We start from the raw sequence: 16,427 nt of genomic DNA on the forward strand, positions 1-16,427 counted from the left end.
TTAGAAGATCCTAGTTATCTAAAGCAAGTCAAATAGTTACTTTCTTATCCAACAGCATTTAGCTACTATTCAAACATTCAACAAAAATAACTATGAGTTTATATGACAGGCCACCATGTTAGTTATTCCCCATAATACGAAACCAAGTCTCCCCAAAAGCCACTATACTCACACACAAGGTTTTGTACTTTGGCATAGGATGGTTATACTAACCTATACTTCCATCTCAGCCTTCTATGTGTTGCCTTTACTCTGCTATATTTTCTTCCTAGTTTCCAAAAGTCAAAGAATAAACTTGTACTGACTCTCTTGCATGGCCTCCACCCCATCATATCCCTTACTGCCACCTCCCACATTCCTTATCTTGAAAGCCTTACATCAACACTTACTTTTTTTTCCTGAAGTCAAACTATCACTTCCATTTTCCAAAAAAGAATATCACCATTTCCCCAGGGGGTGAAGACAAAAACAGACCCTAAAACACAACACGATTTTACTTAAATAAGTCCATGCATCAAATTAAAGTACTCTTTTCTAGACTGACCATTTAAACCCTTGTTTAAAAACTATGACTGCTGCTGTTTATTGTGAAAAACCAAAACATTAAAAAAAAAAAAATCAGTTCTCACATACTTAATAAAAATACTGCTTCACTAAAATATTGTCATAAAAAAAACACAACCAGCTCTACTATCCAAGTAAGTATAACAACTGGTTTTAAAATTTGGAAAGGGAAGCCAGAGGATTCTGAAGTTCTGGGATTATAGTCAGAAGAAAAAACTGCATAAAGAATAGAAGATGCAAACTCAAAAGAGCTCATTTGTGTATCAGCAACAACTAACAAAACAAATAAAATGTAGCTGTTCACAGCAATATACATTTACTACAACAACAAACCACATGACACCTTCTCTTGTCTGTAAGCAGAGTATCCTGTTTGTACCACTCTCCTCATTTACACTTGGAACAAGAGAATAATAAAGTTCCGGCTTGCCCTTCCCTCAGTTAATGTATTGCTTCTATTCACGCTCATGAGATGTCCTTGGCAACTAATGATTTACCTCACCTGTTCCAGAAACAAGCTGATTGTAATAAATTAATCTGGCTTTCAACACTACTTCTCCATCCATATGGCCCCTAGTATACACTCATCATTTATCTACACTGTTTTCTGAAACAAGTGGTGCTGGTGAAGGAAACGCTTACACAGTAAAACAATATTCTCATTTATTTAAAATAGGCACAATTTAGAATGAATACATTCAGTACTGAAGCTCAGCTTAGTCCTCGCACTGATCAGTCACAAGTGTCTGGATCCAACTAAGCCCCGAAAACTGCACCTTTTACAATTATATTTAGGCCAATTGCTGAAATAAAGAGTCTGCTACATATTGCTTCACAGATGAGTGACAGCACTATTGCTGTAGGAGCCAATACACAAGGCATTAATAATGCAGACAATTACTATGATCACAAGATCACACTTGAAATTATGTAAGTTCATGCCATCTGCTGCCATTTCATGCATTCTCTTTATTGCTCAATTTCCCTAATTTAATAATATTTTAGAACTTTTAAGTAATCAAAAGCATAACACTATGCCTTGCCTCCGTTTCACATCCTCACCATATAAGTCTCAATTTTTTGGTTGCTGGTATAGGGCATTGCACGCTTTGGTACTGCATGCTGTGAAACATACAATAAAGCATCAAAAATTTTCAAACAGATCATTTGCAATATATCAAGAGGGAAGCCAGTAAGAGGGAAATAATAGTGTAAGCTATGCTCTCTCTCACACTTCATCGCATCATCACATAAATTGAATATAAAAGTCTATTACAAAAGTCATTCTGAGACAAAGAAATGAAAATTCTGATTCAGTAAGAAACAGAAGGTATGACTGTGATGTTCTGTTATTATATCCAGAATAATTATTCCAAAAGCAAATAATGAAGTGGTTCAGTTTTCCTAGTCTCCATTAATCTATTTTGTGACAGTATGATTTACCACACATCATGCCTTAAAATTTACAGTATCTACAACATAAATCTACATTAGTTTTACTGACTATTGTTCATCTGATACTACTGTTTTAATATTAAAAAAAAAACCACACAAGACAAAACATACCAAATTCAACTCTGCACTGACTCCACTTAAGTTCTGTATGTGACATTGGGGGCAAACCCTGCCCCTCAAATTTTGTGAGCAGTCAAGCAAAAATCCCAACCCTATACACTGCTGCCATACAGGCCCACAGACAGAATACATCTACACCTCTATAGAAGCAACCCGACCTAGAAGAAAGCACCAGTCCCTCAGACAGCTGGACAAGATCAGCACACACTTCCATGTGGTCATGGCAGTACACTGTCTACCTGTATCGCACATGGATGTGCTGTGAAAGGGCCTGGAAGCCCAGGACAGCCATCAGGCTGCACATGCAAGCACTCCAGCTGCCTCAGGTATGCAGCTCCCAGACATCAGAGAGAAGATGCTGCTCTACCATCAGCCAACTGAGATGCCCAGACATCCAAAACAGTGATGAACATGGCAGCTTTCACTGCTGGCAATCCTCAGTGTCCTGAGTGCCATTTGCAGGCACCTAAAACTTTCTCACGCAACCTATATGGAACTGATAATGCAAAAAGAAGATAGAAGTGACTAGACCTTTTGTTGGTAAATTGTATTAATCTATCCCAAGAAGTTACACTCCAATCTCATATGCAGTCACTGCAACAGTTAAAACTCACGTTTTGTATTTGGCACAAGAAAAACTGTTCATATAAAGTTCATTTAAGTATTCATACAAGACAACTCTACATCTTAGCAGACTCAAAGATCTCCTTCATACATACAGGCTAAACTCACCTGTATCTTCAGTAATTTCCATATCATCTTTTACTACTTCCAAGATTAATTTTGGAAGTAGTTCATCCCTCTCTACCCTAGTTTAGCCCAGGTACTTCAAATACTGTTTTTGAGCCCAAAGGCTTACCCAGCAGTCTAACTCTACAGAACAATGAAGACTTGGCTAATTATGCTAATTAATTAAGCTAATTAGGCAGCTTCAGCTAATGTATGTAAATGCAGATGGTTTCAGAATATTTCATTTTAAAAGGCTAACATAATTCAGCATGACTTAAGGCAAACAGACACTTTTATAGTAAGTGGTAGCAAACAGCTGCAGTGGGTTGTTTTGCACAGGAAACTATTGCTGTCATACTCCCACAGAGAGAAATGCTCAGGGGACTCAACATTACTTAACAAATCAAGAAGACTAAGCTCAGCTCCAGGACAGTGAAAGTGTAACTCGTACATCTACCTAACATACATGCCTTGCTGTCCAGAAAATTCCCAGCAGAATTCCACAGCCAAAACTGAAGTCTAAACTGTGCTAATGCTGCTATCATCTAGTTAGCTTTAACCCAAAACAATCTCTCTTTGCCTTTGTGCAGGCAGAGGTCATGATTGTAAAAAAAGTCGTGGGCCTATTTTGCCTTATAGACCACAAATACCTTACTCAAGCTTCACAAGCTAAACCATCAAAATAGAATTAGCAGGATATAATACACTTTTTACATAATATTCTACTCCAAGAAGAACTGAATATGTAAAAGTACTTCAGGGTTAAAAATGTATTAACATGTCTTTGATTTTGCTAGCACAAAGATTAGCTACAGATTACTACTGCCCCATGAAGGTGCAAAGGCCTCAAATATAATTTCTATTGCTAGGCTGAGCTTAAGGTGATAGAGTCATCTGAAATCTGGCTTACTAAAATGTAAAATGGACACATTTGCAAAGTATACCTCTTTCATCTTGCTGCATGAAAACACTGACTATTAAAAAATAGTACCAATATTTGGTGGATAAGCATAAGGCGACAGAAAATAAATGCCAAAAGAAACAGCCAAACAAACTCTCTGACCTACATTCACTTTGGGTAACTAGCAGGGTAGAAGGCCAACAACCGGTAAAACTAGAACTAGAGACCCTTTATTTTGGTAGAAAAAAGGTACTGAAATCTTAGCAAGAAAGAATTTAATGTGGCAATTGACAATTATGATTAAATAAAACTAAGAGCTGCAGTGTACATACTGGCAGTCTATCCCATTTTTGCATGCTGTTTATCTTACTTCCTTTTCATTAAGGAAATGCCTCTTTTCCCTACACGGAACTGTAGTGACATTTGACAAAGTAATTAAGAGAAGAATGGTCATGATCAGCTGCCTTTGCCCTGTTACCAAACACAGTCAATACACAGTTCATGACTCCAGCAGATGTTCGTGCTTTACAGGCTTATTGGGAACTTAAGGTCTTCGTTTTTCCTGTCCTTCCTGTATTACACGGAAGGAGAATCTAAACAGAGAAGCCCCTAAATTACTAGTAGCAAGTATTAACCCATCCAACACAATCTACTATACAAATCAACAAAAAATAAACTGCCCAGCAGTTTTATTTCCACAACAGAGCTAATATGAAATAGGCAAGCTTGAACTCTCTTGACAAATGGCAGAAAAGCTTGTTTGGGCAAAGGACTCTGTCAGAGTCATTGGCTACTCATCCATCACTCACCATCCCTCCCAGTTAATACTTGGCTAAAATAATCCTGCTCACAAGACATGAACCTACAGTGCCGAGGATAGAGGGTCACATTTTAATGAGGCAGAGTCAAACCCTGACTGTAAAGAAGCATTTGTGACTTTCCCCATCACTTACAGCCTCATCTCTGCCTCTACTCCATCTCCTTATGCCACCCATCTTCACATGACCATGGACTTGCTTACATCAAAGGATTAATTCAAATCAAAGCTAACCCTTCTCAAAGGATACAGAGAGGAGTTTTGTGTGTGTGCATGCTCAGACAAGACAAAGGTAACAGAAATTTAAAATTAACTGCCTGATAAAAAGGTTAGGTTTGGGGTTTTGTTTGTTTGTTTAAACACAAGCAGTTTAAACTGTTTATAAAATGAGGGCCTAATTCTAATACAGACTACTTCAGCTAATTCAGTGAAAGCACAGTAGTTAAAATCTAATTTGGCAAAAGGCATCTCTAGTCATGCAAGAATGCAATCTTACTGAGAAGCTATGAGTGGTGGCAGGATATATGGCTCCTAGGCAAAATGCTCTTCATCCTGTCAATTCCTGGGCTTCAAACACTGGAATTTTTGCTATACGCTAGACACCCACCTGAGCTTCACAAATATATCAGAGATCAGCTGCAGAAACTGGGGACAGATACCAGCTAGGGATTCTCAGACCCTCCAGTGAGAAAGCTGAGAAGAAGAAATGAACAGATGAGGCTTTACAGATCAGAGATATTCTGCAGGGAGCCTGGACCAAGTCTCATTAGAAATCAAAAGTTCACTCAAAATGGAAGAATATAAATGGAACGCTTCAGATGCTTAATTTTAACCAAAAAATATCCAACAATCTCTAGACCAAAATAGATTGGTGAAAAAAAATCTCTTTTCAGGTTCAAGTTTGGTTGGCATCTCTCCTGCTTGATTTTAAAAGTACTGAAGTCCTTAAGGAAAGAATGAAATCTTGCTATTTTCAATTTCCCAAGCACCATGCCTCACACTATCATAACCACTAAACAAGGTGCAAAGCTGGAGAGAATCTGCCAGAGTGTGCAAACCCCAAAGCAACCAGTACTGAGGTGATCTCTGTTGCATTTCAAAACCCATTTTTTGATGAAGTATCTTAAAACAGAAAATTTCTAAAGACCATTCTTAAGAATATTTTGCATCAGTGATATGAATACAACTGTTAATGCAAGACAGTGACTGAAACATTAGTCAGCTAGGAATTCCACATAAAACACAAGCTAAAATAAAATATTAAGTTTATTCTTGTAACATTATTGGTCAAAAAGAATAAAGGCCCTGCATGAGCATGTAGAAACAAACCACTGTCATCCATCTGTTCAGAAACTTCTCTAGTTTTGAGTTTTTCATTCTGTATTCCTAACTAACAGGTATATAATCAGTAACTATACCCATACATTTTACATCGTGACTTGACTGCTAATGTAACTGATCGCTATCTTATCTCAGTTAAAATCCAACAGAATTTGGAAAAGTGCTCTCTATGCTAATGTTCAAGAATGTTCTCAAGAAACATGCTATTATTAAAACAGCTTTAATTCAGAGTATGCAAAGCCCAACTCAGAATCACCGGTTTAGGTTGGAAAGGATCTTACAGACCATCTCATTCCAACCTCACTCACATGGACAGGGACATCTTTCTAAAACAGGTTTCTACTAAACCAGGTTGCCCAGAGCTCCCCACCTAACCTGCCTGGAACACTTCCAGGCATTAGGCATCCACAGCCTCTCTGGGCAATGTGTTGCAGTGTCTCACCACCCTCACAGTAAAGAGCTTATTCCTAATATCTCAACCTACCCCCTTTCACTTCAAAGCCATTCCCCTTTGTCCTGTCACTACATGCTCTTGTAAATAGTCTCTCTCCATTTTTCTTGTAAGGTCCATTCAAACAATACTACTTAAGGGTACTTGTCTGTTCTCCTTGAGTTTTGATGCATGAAGGTCAAAAAAAAAAAAAAAAAAAAAAGTCAGAAAAGTCAGAAAATGGACAGAAAGAGGAAAATGCAAGCAAAACTCTTCCATGTACTTACTCTATTCAAAAGGCATTTAAAAATAATTTGCAAGTAAAATCAATCTTCCTTCTTTCTATATGATTTTACGTGCTCAGAACTTCAGTATATGCTACCTTTCCAAAAACTCATATACACCTAGATAGGCATTTGGGGTATGGAAAGGAGTGAAGAAAAGGAAGTAAATTATGTGCCATACAGAAAGGAGGCTGGCAGCTAACCTTAAAATTCTTAGACCATAATAGAAATAAAGAGGAAAAAACCCATACACATATGTATGCGACTCTGGCTGTTGCAGTCCAACTAAGTCATTTCAGCTTTAGTTAATTTCCAGCAACAAAGGAGATACAAAGGGCTACATGTGTATTCCTTAATATACAAGATTATAACTAATATAAAGTCTTTTTAAATTTACTATTATTATCTATTAAAGAATAACTAATTTTACAGCTTTCTAACATGTAGCTCTTAAGCTCTAAATCACTGACCATAACTAATAAGCAGTGTAATAGCATGAGTATCAGAAGTAAAACCACAGACTGCAATTTTGTTGATTGTAAATCATCATCATTTTAATGCAAAAGCAACAGCAAATCTGTGTAATTACTGGGTGCATTTTGAATCACTTTTATGATTACTGCTCTATACCCATTAAAAATCCAAAACACTGAACTGCACAGGGTATAAAACTAGAATTATGATATACTACAAACTGTAATTGAAATCCATAAATTTCCTTACCAGTGTTCAAAATTATTTTGTTGCCAAGAATTGCAGCCCTGAAAAATTGACTTTACAAACATTTACTTTATCTAAGAAAGCATTAGGGGCAGGGATAGTAGCAGTTGCTTTGTGATATGTAAATAAAAAATGAAAAAACATCAAGGACCAGATTTGGCACTCCTGCTTGTTTATGTAATACATGTGGCCACCAAACTTGCCAATTAAAAAAAAAAAAAAATTATCTAAGTGCTACAAGTGAAAACTACACACAGTTTGGACTTGTAACTAAAAACTTCAAGACACAACTTGTAACACCTGGGATAACTTACCATGTACAGCACTGTCCAAGAATATTCCACAAAGTAGTAAAACACTGTATATCACTCTAAAAAGAGAAAACCAAACCAAACCCAACCCAGGAAACAAAAAAGAAAATGCCCACACATTACTTGAGCAACCTACTGCATTTCCTCAGTAATAAAAAGAAAATTGGCTTCTAGAAATGTATGCTTTTTAGGAGAGGTGGAAAGGAAATCAGGAAAATTAAATACCTCGTAACAGGAAAAGACTTTAATGTTTCTAGAGATATGAAAGTGTACGCTAGCTAGACATCCCATAGAATACCAAATTAAAAATTCATCTGAAACAAACCCACATTCAGACTTAGATGGGTGCAGGAAAGGGATATCAGGATGCTCGTGGATTCAGGCATTTGAACAACCCAGTTTACAAGGAGAGACCAGAAGAGCTTTCCTTGTTTCAGCTATCAGAAAAAAGGCATTGAAGAGATATGCCTGCTCTCATTGTGCTGTGAGTCTGGGCTACCCCTTGAATGGGGACTATCGTTGCAATTCATATCTTCATGAAAAGAGATACACCCATGCTAGAAACTATACACAGGGTGCTGTGTTGGGGTTGTTCTTTTTGCACAATAACCTAAAAGTCATTAAACTAAAAGTCCTTATTTATACTTTTTAAAATATGAAAACCAAATCCATGATAAATGTAGGCTGAAAATGAGAAGACAGCTTCTATTTAAAACTAGAAGAAAAAACTGAAAAACACAGTATTGAGGACTTGCAGTGCTTCTACTAAGATGACTGATAGGAATAAACCAGTTGTTAAGTCAGAAAGATTCTTCCACACCTACATACTGATGTCATTGCCTGCTTTCACTGGTCACTGAAGTTGATTCTAGTGAGCAAGAAAAATTGCTTTTTATTCTGGTGGGGGTTTTCCTAAATTATTCACACTGAAGAAAAAAAAAAAACAAACAAAAAAAACCCAGCAAGACGCAATTTGCAGATCCTTCCTGAAGAACCTCCAAGGATAGAATTTGAACAGAACAAGGTAAAAACTACACTTTGCCCTTTCTTTTCCTTTCCTCTCCTCACCCTTTCTTCCCCTTCTCTCCCCACCCACCCCTCCATCCCCCAACTTCAACACAGTAATTTCTACCTGATCAGATATACATTCTATTGTATAACATTCTATTATGAGCCACAGTCACGGTTGAAGAAGTATTCTTTAATCTAAAAGCCCCTTTACACAGATTTATAGCTTCCTGTAAGTGATTTCTTAATTTTCCCAAAGCTCCAGGCTAGGAGCAACTGTAAAATGTTTCCCCTAAAAGCAATATATTGAACTGTTTCCAGGACTTTTGTGGTGAAAGTGGGTAACAACAGTATTACTTAAGAATGTTTTTTACTACTTAAACTGTTGAAAACACCAAACTTCACATAAGTAGATGAATGTGTGGTTCAGCAATTAAGCATAAAAAAACTCTAGTATGCTGCAGCTTGCCACCTTCTCATTAAGATCAGCATTTGTGAATCAAAACATATTCAGTCCATTAGGATGATAATGCAGACAACATTCAAAGACACTGCATGGGCTCCACTGCATTAACCAGATCTGCTGATTATACAAGTACAATAAGATATACAGCAGAGAGAAGCAAACATGGGTTTTTTTCTCATTTATCCCTTCCATTGCTAAGGCTTGAAGAAACACACGAGTCAGTTGGCTTTCTTTTCTCTTGCCTGTGCATTTGAACTGTCCAGGGCTTTTCCATGAACTTGATTTCTTTCAGCAGCACATCCCTTCCCATGGTTAAATTACTGTGCAATGTTTCATGATACTGTGCACGTCCTTCACAGACTCTGGTTTTGCACATGCACATTCCTGTGGCACCTACAGACAAATCCTGATAAGGCACAAAGTGTTTGAAGTGGAGAACAAAGTTGCCCTCACAGCTCCCCCTACCCACTAGAAAACTAGCAGAATCTGAGATGGAGAGGACACACAGGTGTCTGTCTGACAGACACTGTCATCTATGAAGGGGTCAACACCTGTGCAGAGGTGCTCACCTACAAGGCTGGGTTTATGATCACAGCATGGGAGGGAAATCTAGACTGCATGCAAGGAGATGGGCTGCTGCTCAGCAAGAAAACATGCTACCCTCACCCAAAACTGGTGGTGTAAGTGACCAAGAGCAGTGACTTTTTGGGTAAAGGAAGACAACAGAAGGATGAAACAAATGTGTATTTGTTGGAAAAATATTTTTATACTGTACAGGCAGTATTTATTGATCCTCCCACATAAAAATGCTTCTGTTTCATTAATCAAAAAGTGACACGATGCTTAACAGTCAACCTAGACTTGTCTAGAATTAATTATGCCAAATCAACCTAATCTTTTTGTATACCAGACAAGTTGCCAGGAAAAAAAAAAAAAAAAGTGGATGCCAAAAATCTTTACTTCATTACATCTTTTGATGTTGTTTCACAAGACATTTGGATTAGTAAACTAGAGAAGCACAGTATAAATCAAAATAACAAATGAGTACAAAATATGAGTAAAAAATATTTTTACAAACAAAAATTTGAAGAAGGAACAAGACAAGTTTTGCAGAGGGCTGTCCTCAGTACAGCAATAATCACTGGTTTTAGTACTGATTTGGGTAGAGAAACAGAATGATTTTTTTCTATCAGCAGGCCACATTCAACTGGATGGAGCATTAGAGCATTGCATAGAGCAACAGGCATAGCCTTCCACGTAGTCTTAAACTGGAGGGAGAGCCCAGTAAATGTTATTCATCAGGGACAACAGCAAGAAAGTACAACTGACCACGAAGCCTTACATACACCAATAATGCAAAATAAATAGCTGGCTCTGCTACCCAAGGTCTCAGAGCCACTTGTGGCTCCAAGGCATGAATCAGCAGTATCACACCATTACAAAAGGCTAACAGCCATATGGGGGTAAACAAACCAAATTATCAACTGCAAAGAGAAAGTAACTTATGCCCAACACCAGCAAGGCCCCAACAGGATTCACTGCCCAGAGCCCTTCAGTCCAACAAGGGAAGAGTCCAACTTCAAAGGACAAGAACTGGCCTAGCAAGCATAACCTAAAAGGATGAATGAACCATCTTTATTAGTTAAGCAGAGACCTTTAGGTAGAACTTCGTAACATCCTTGGGCAGCTAAAGCTTGTCACCAGAGGACAAGACAAAAACCTTTATTCTCCATGACCATGGCAGATGTAGCAAGAAGTAACACGCTAAAACTGTTGCATGGAAGATTTAGGAAAAAATTCTAATGGTAAAGATAGCTTATTGTTCCCAAATAATTAATAGCCAAGATTAAGACCACCAGTAACATGACTTTTGCAAAGTTAAAAAACTACTTGTCAATCACTAGTTTCAAAATCCAGCTGACACTTGAGGAAAAAAATACTTACCATTATGTCACCTCTACTCAAAGGTATTGGACAAGTATTTCAGCCACAAAAACTACCGAGGGTTAGTGCTACCAATTAGCTAAACAGCAGAAGGACATTTAACTCCCTCTGTGGATCTGATGTCACATAAACAGAATTATTTTTACAACTTTGGCAACATCCGTTTGGTCAAATCTTAGATACATTGAAAGGGAACACATGGAAAACGGCTGAACCATTTACCCTCCTTCTTCTGGTATTTAGAAATACTCATTTCCATGCAGCACTACCACTTATTTGTGCAGGAGAAAAAAGAAGCTTATATAAAACTGCAAGAAACATTCTTCAGCTGCAAGCTGTCTAAACAACATCCAGAGCTGGGATTTAAACATGAACCTCTGGAAAAAAAAAATGCTTTTCTCTTGCAATTTTTTCTTGTATTTAAAAGAAACTGACAGTATTTGGAAAGCCAGAGTTTAACCATTCTTTATACATAGTTTTGAAAATACAGAAAGAAAACATCCTTAGGGTGTTCTTAGCATATCCTTTCAGGCTTGTTTTTTTTTTTCCAGGCTAAGAAAATGGTCTACATGAGCACAAGCAATGGCATAACAGGCCTAAAAGTGTGTGTATTTATCAGAAAAGGGAGCAGAAATCATAGATTCTGAAGAAAAAGCAAGGAAGCATATGGGCAGACAGCCAACAACTCCTCTGAACAAATGACTCTGAACAAATGACTTTAAAAGGAACAGAAAATTAGTACAATGGCTGTAAAATTTTCACCTTCAGGACTGACCAGACAATAGTAAACCTATCTACCCATCTCCAAACAAATCCCACTCCTTCACCAAAGTCAGAATGATCTTGTCCTTGGGCCATATAGTTCCAAAACTGCATGATACAACTCAGAAAGCAAAATCCTTTTTTTTCCTCAGTCAGGCTTTCTTGCAATTTCTTTACTAAAGCTCATACCTCCTTTCCAAGTCTTGCTCCTCCCAGGCAGTTTAAGTCTAGTAAGGCACTAATAATTAAAATATAGGATTACTTTTCCTAAATAGATTAAAAATCCTTTTGAAAGAGACATACAAGAACAGTAGATAATTATAACACAATTATTAATTTATTCCATTTCTTGCCTTCTAAATATTTTTCATGTACCAAAAAAAGCACCTCATTCTTACTGACTACACTTTCTATTCCCTAAATTCTAGGTGAAAAATGGAAAACCATTCAGAATTTCACCAGACTGTTTGACAGGCTACAACTTACAAACCTCCAAATTCAAAAATGAAAAGGAAGGGGGGGTGGTGGTGTGGTGTGGAAGGGGGTGAGAGGGAGCAAGCTAGAAGCAAGCAAGAAAAAAAAATGAGAAAGAAAAGAGGTAGAGATTTATTTAACAGCATATGGCTGACAACATTGGGGGGGAGGGGCACCCAAAATTCCAGCAGCTCATTCCAAGGAGAAAGGACTTCACCAGCTCATGAAAATAGCAGCTTATAAAAATATGTTTTAAAAACCATTTCAATCTAGGCAAGATTTTAACCAGAAGCCATACTGGTTACATTTTTTTACTTAGTACTTTGAAAGCATAGTCTTAGCTCCTTGGCAAAACCCTCAGTCCATTTCCAACAAAATCAATGGCAAAATTTCCACCAACTCACTTGATGGGAGTAATGGGCATGGCCTACAAACCTGACAGAATCTACTATAAATATGCTTTTAATTTGAAAACCCTACTATAGAAAAGATAACTGATAACACTTAAACTGCAGAAGTTTCCTCTTCTATCAAAGAGCTATTTACCCAGCAACATACAATTGCATATTCCACAGGTCTCACTTTCAAGCTGCTAATGAGTGGACCACAAGAAAGTACAGCAAGACAAAAATTCAGTTCTGTAGTCTGTTTAGGTTTTAGGGGTTTTTGTAATGCTTTTAAATATTCATACATGCCCCCAAACCTATGTAATATTAAAGCCATAAATATTTCTCTGTTAGCTTATTATTATCCATGAGAGAAACACAACCACTAATAGATAATTACTAATCAGATAACTATCAGAAAGAGTCTAGAGAAAATTTTGTTTTGGTAAATGGAACACTTTGCAAGACAAGCACACACTAAAATAAAGGAAGACAGAGCAAAAGGAGAAGGAAGAACTGGAGGGAAAAAAAGGGCAGCAGAAGAAACAGAACTACCAAAGAGCAGAGGTAAGTTCTGGGAGGGGCTGTATAAAGTAGCAAGGTATTAGTAAAAACACCCAAGTCACTCTGAAAGTAATTTTTAGGATACCAACTCTAAAAGTTTAGAGCAAAATTTAGATACCATGATTGATTTGAAGACAAACCAATGCTAGCACTTCAATTAAAACTAATACACCTTGAAAACATTCAATTAGACATCTACAAACTAAAAACTATCAAGAACAGGAGGCATATATTCATACTGCACAAACTATCAGGAAAAACAACAAAAAGGAAGATTTTAGAATGTGCTAAGTAAAAGGATCACATTGTTTTTGTCTAGTTGTGTGGCAAATTCGAATTAGAGAAAGACATTTTCCATTGTAAATATGACAAGACGCAAGGAGAGGAAAAGAAAAATAAGCTCTTGAAATTCCTTTGATACCTTCACCTTGAATTAAATTCATATTCATTGTAAGTATAAAGCTGCTATTTATTATTGAGAAGATGATACTCATTTCCTTGTCCCTGTAGGAAGAAATATGCTTAGCACAAAAGAATTTCTGCCTTATTTTCCAAAATGAGATCAATAATATTAACTATTACATCAATTTCAGCCACTGAGAGGTCTATAAAACAAGTTCTATAAAAACCTAGAAAAAACCATGCTTCTTCCAAACCCAAACCCATCACACACACATAGAGCATATACTGCAATAGCTTATTTCCTGATAGACACCATAGGAATTGACTTAATGAATCCAGTGGTTGCATAAGCAGTTATTTTTAATGTACATAAGTTAAGAATATAAATTCTCCTTTAAGTATGTTTCCAGCTCTATGATGAAATAATTCTTGAGGGAAATACCTCAATCCTTCACAACTCCTTACAGAGGTGCATTAATATCTGCTACTGAAGGCTCATAGGAAAGCCCCCCAATTTCATAAGAGATGCAATATTTTATAAAAAGCACAACACCCAAACTAGCACATACTTGCTGTAGTATCAGTATAAGCCAGCTTCCACAAGAGATTCAGACCACCTCTTACTATGATAACATCTGCTTTCATTGACATGCATAAAACCTACCTATGGCAAGGGTCACCGCAGGCAAAACTCCCTTGGAAAAATATCCCCACATGACTCAAGCCTTTGCAGTGCTACTCATGTTTATAGAGGTAAATGAGCACTGAGGCCACCAGCCTGGGAGCACTCAGGAGCAAGCCTGGCTCAGCTGATTTCCATTGCTGCCTGATAGCAAATAAGCTCACTTCCTTTCACTTGACAGCACATGCATGCCTTTCTGTCAAAGAGAACAAAAAAATTTCCTGGGGAACTACTGCATCAGGACCCAAAACACTAGTGAAAGGAGAATTTTTCAAAACTGCTTCAAACTAGGAGTTTTTAGACCACAAGCCTGAGAAATATTGAAGATTTCTGCCTTAACCTATGCTAGGGGTACAAATGCTACTTCTTGAAGAGATACAAAATGAGTGACTGAGGGTTTTGTTTGGTTTTGACATTACTGGCAATGACACATACACATTTTATTAGTCTTAATCTAACAGTATGTCCCTTCTGTATGTAATTTTTAGAGCTGGACAGAAACCAGCTAGTGGTATTCTTGTCAAACTTCCTCTTGCTCCGTCCCACTCCACAAACTACAGAGCATTATTTTTAACACTGTGCAAATACTAAGTGCATGTGAAAATGCTCTCTGAAACACACTCTCGGCAAAATCTTCTTTAGAAGTTATCACAAGAAAGTCCAGTAAGTTTTCTTCACATGAAAACAGCAGGTTAAATCAAAATTACTCTTGTTTCAGTCCCGTTTCAGTCCCATTTCCATATTTTCTGTTTTCTCCTCTTTTAATTGTTAATACTTTAAAAGGAACAAATCTTCTTGGTTAGTAATTTCAATTTCCACCATTAGTTTCTACAGGTTAGTGTTTTAAAATGAGATTCCCTTCTGATGTTTGGTTTGATGTGAGAGAGAATGTAGACTCAGAGGCTGAAATAGTCACTTGCCCTTATATTTAGGTTGAACTTTTTAGCTTAAGAACTAGCACATGAATATCTATGATAGTCTCGAGGATTCTTTATTCTGGTACTTTTCATTCCATAACTGCAGAAAAACCTCTGCTAAACTAATAGTTGGATATTTAGGGGGAAACCTTAACTACAAGGTAAACAAAAGGTCAGAGATGCATTTGTATAAAAATTCTCAATGCAGTACAATACAAGCAGTTATAAGTAGAACAGGTTTAAATAAAGTCTGAAGAAAAACATTTTGGCAAACAAAAACCAACTGGACAAGAATTCAGAGATGCTGAAATTCAAAGCAATTATGATGATCACATTGTTAGAACTAAAAAATTTTGCAAAAAAAAGAAAAGCCTTTCAAAAGTTTTGCATTTAATGCATTTTGCATTGAGGTTACAACTTATTTTTTTAAGAATACATTGAGTCCTGCTTCAAAAAGACCAAATTAGTCCCATACAGAGGTTCAAGAGCTATTATACATCCTCCTTTTCCTAGATTGATCCCTTCTTTCTGCCTCAGAACTGGAGCTGGAGGGACTTTGGATAACTGCTGCTTATGGCAGTTTTAAGATTGAAATTTTTAATATCAAAGAGCTTTAGTTTTATGAAAACAATATGGGTTCAGCCACCTGTTTAGTTGGTGGGAAGGCAGCTGGGGACACAGAGCACAACGGGGAGAGATGTGATTGTCCCACTCTCCTGAGTGGGAGAGAAAGTTTCTCTTCTCATTAGAACATGAGGGAGGAGAGAGAAGGATCCAAACAGCAGCCTGAGGCACTGGGCAGCAGGAGAGGGAGATGGAATGAAACTCATACAGAATGTCAGTTAGGAGAAAAAAAGGTTAGGGAGACCAAAGGCAAAAGAGTACTTTCTTGGGTGGGAATGAGGTTGCTCTTAGGGAAGAAGATAGTGTGTCTTGAGGCAGACTTTGGGGAGATGATTTAGGAGAAGTCAGGGAACAGGTAGCTCTGGGGTACACAGAAGGCTCTGGGACAGCAGGGCTGGGAAATGTGGAGCCCAAGGGACAGGAGCTCGCTAGTGTAGAGGTATCACTTCCAGCCAGCTTCTCTATCCACAAACTAAGGGCACTGATGCAAAAATGGCACACACTCCTAGTTTTGTCTGGAGATTGT

At 37.4% G+C, this 16,427-nt stretch overlaps 1 protein-coding gene across 6 annotated transcripts in view; it reads right to left on the minus strand.

Moving 5' to 3' along the window:
• SASH1 (SAM and SH3 domain containing 1) overlaps positions 1-16,427 on the minus strand; it is a 535,562-nt gene that overhangs the window by 509,853 nt on the left and 9,282 nt on the right. Inside the window, exon 1 of one of the 6 annotated variants that reach the window (XM_069010417.1) lies at positions 14,343-14,422. The exons of 3 other annotated variants lie outside the window; for them this stretch is intronic. The gene's annotated coding sequence lies outside the window, so the exon portion shown is untranslated. Of the gene's footprint in view, positions 1-14,342; positions 14,423-16,427 lie in introns of those variants that run through there. 2 more of the 6 variants (XM_069010414.1, XM_069010411.1) reach the window with 2 other exon arrangements.

This window comes from Aphelocoma coerulescens, chromosome 3, assembly GCF_041296385.1.
Source record: "Aphelocoma coerulescens isolate FSJ_1873_10779 chromosome 3, UR_Acoe_1.0, whole genome shotgun sequence".
NCBI lineage: Eukaryota > Metazoa > Chordata > Aves > Passeriformes > Corvidae > Aphelocoma > Aphelocoma coerulescens.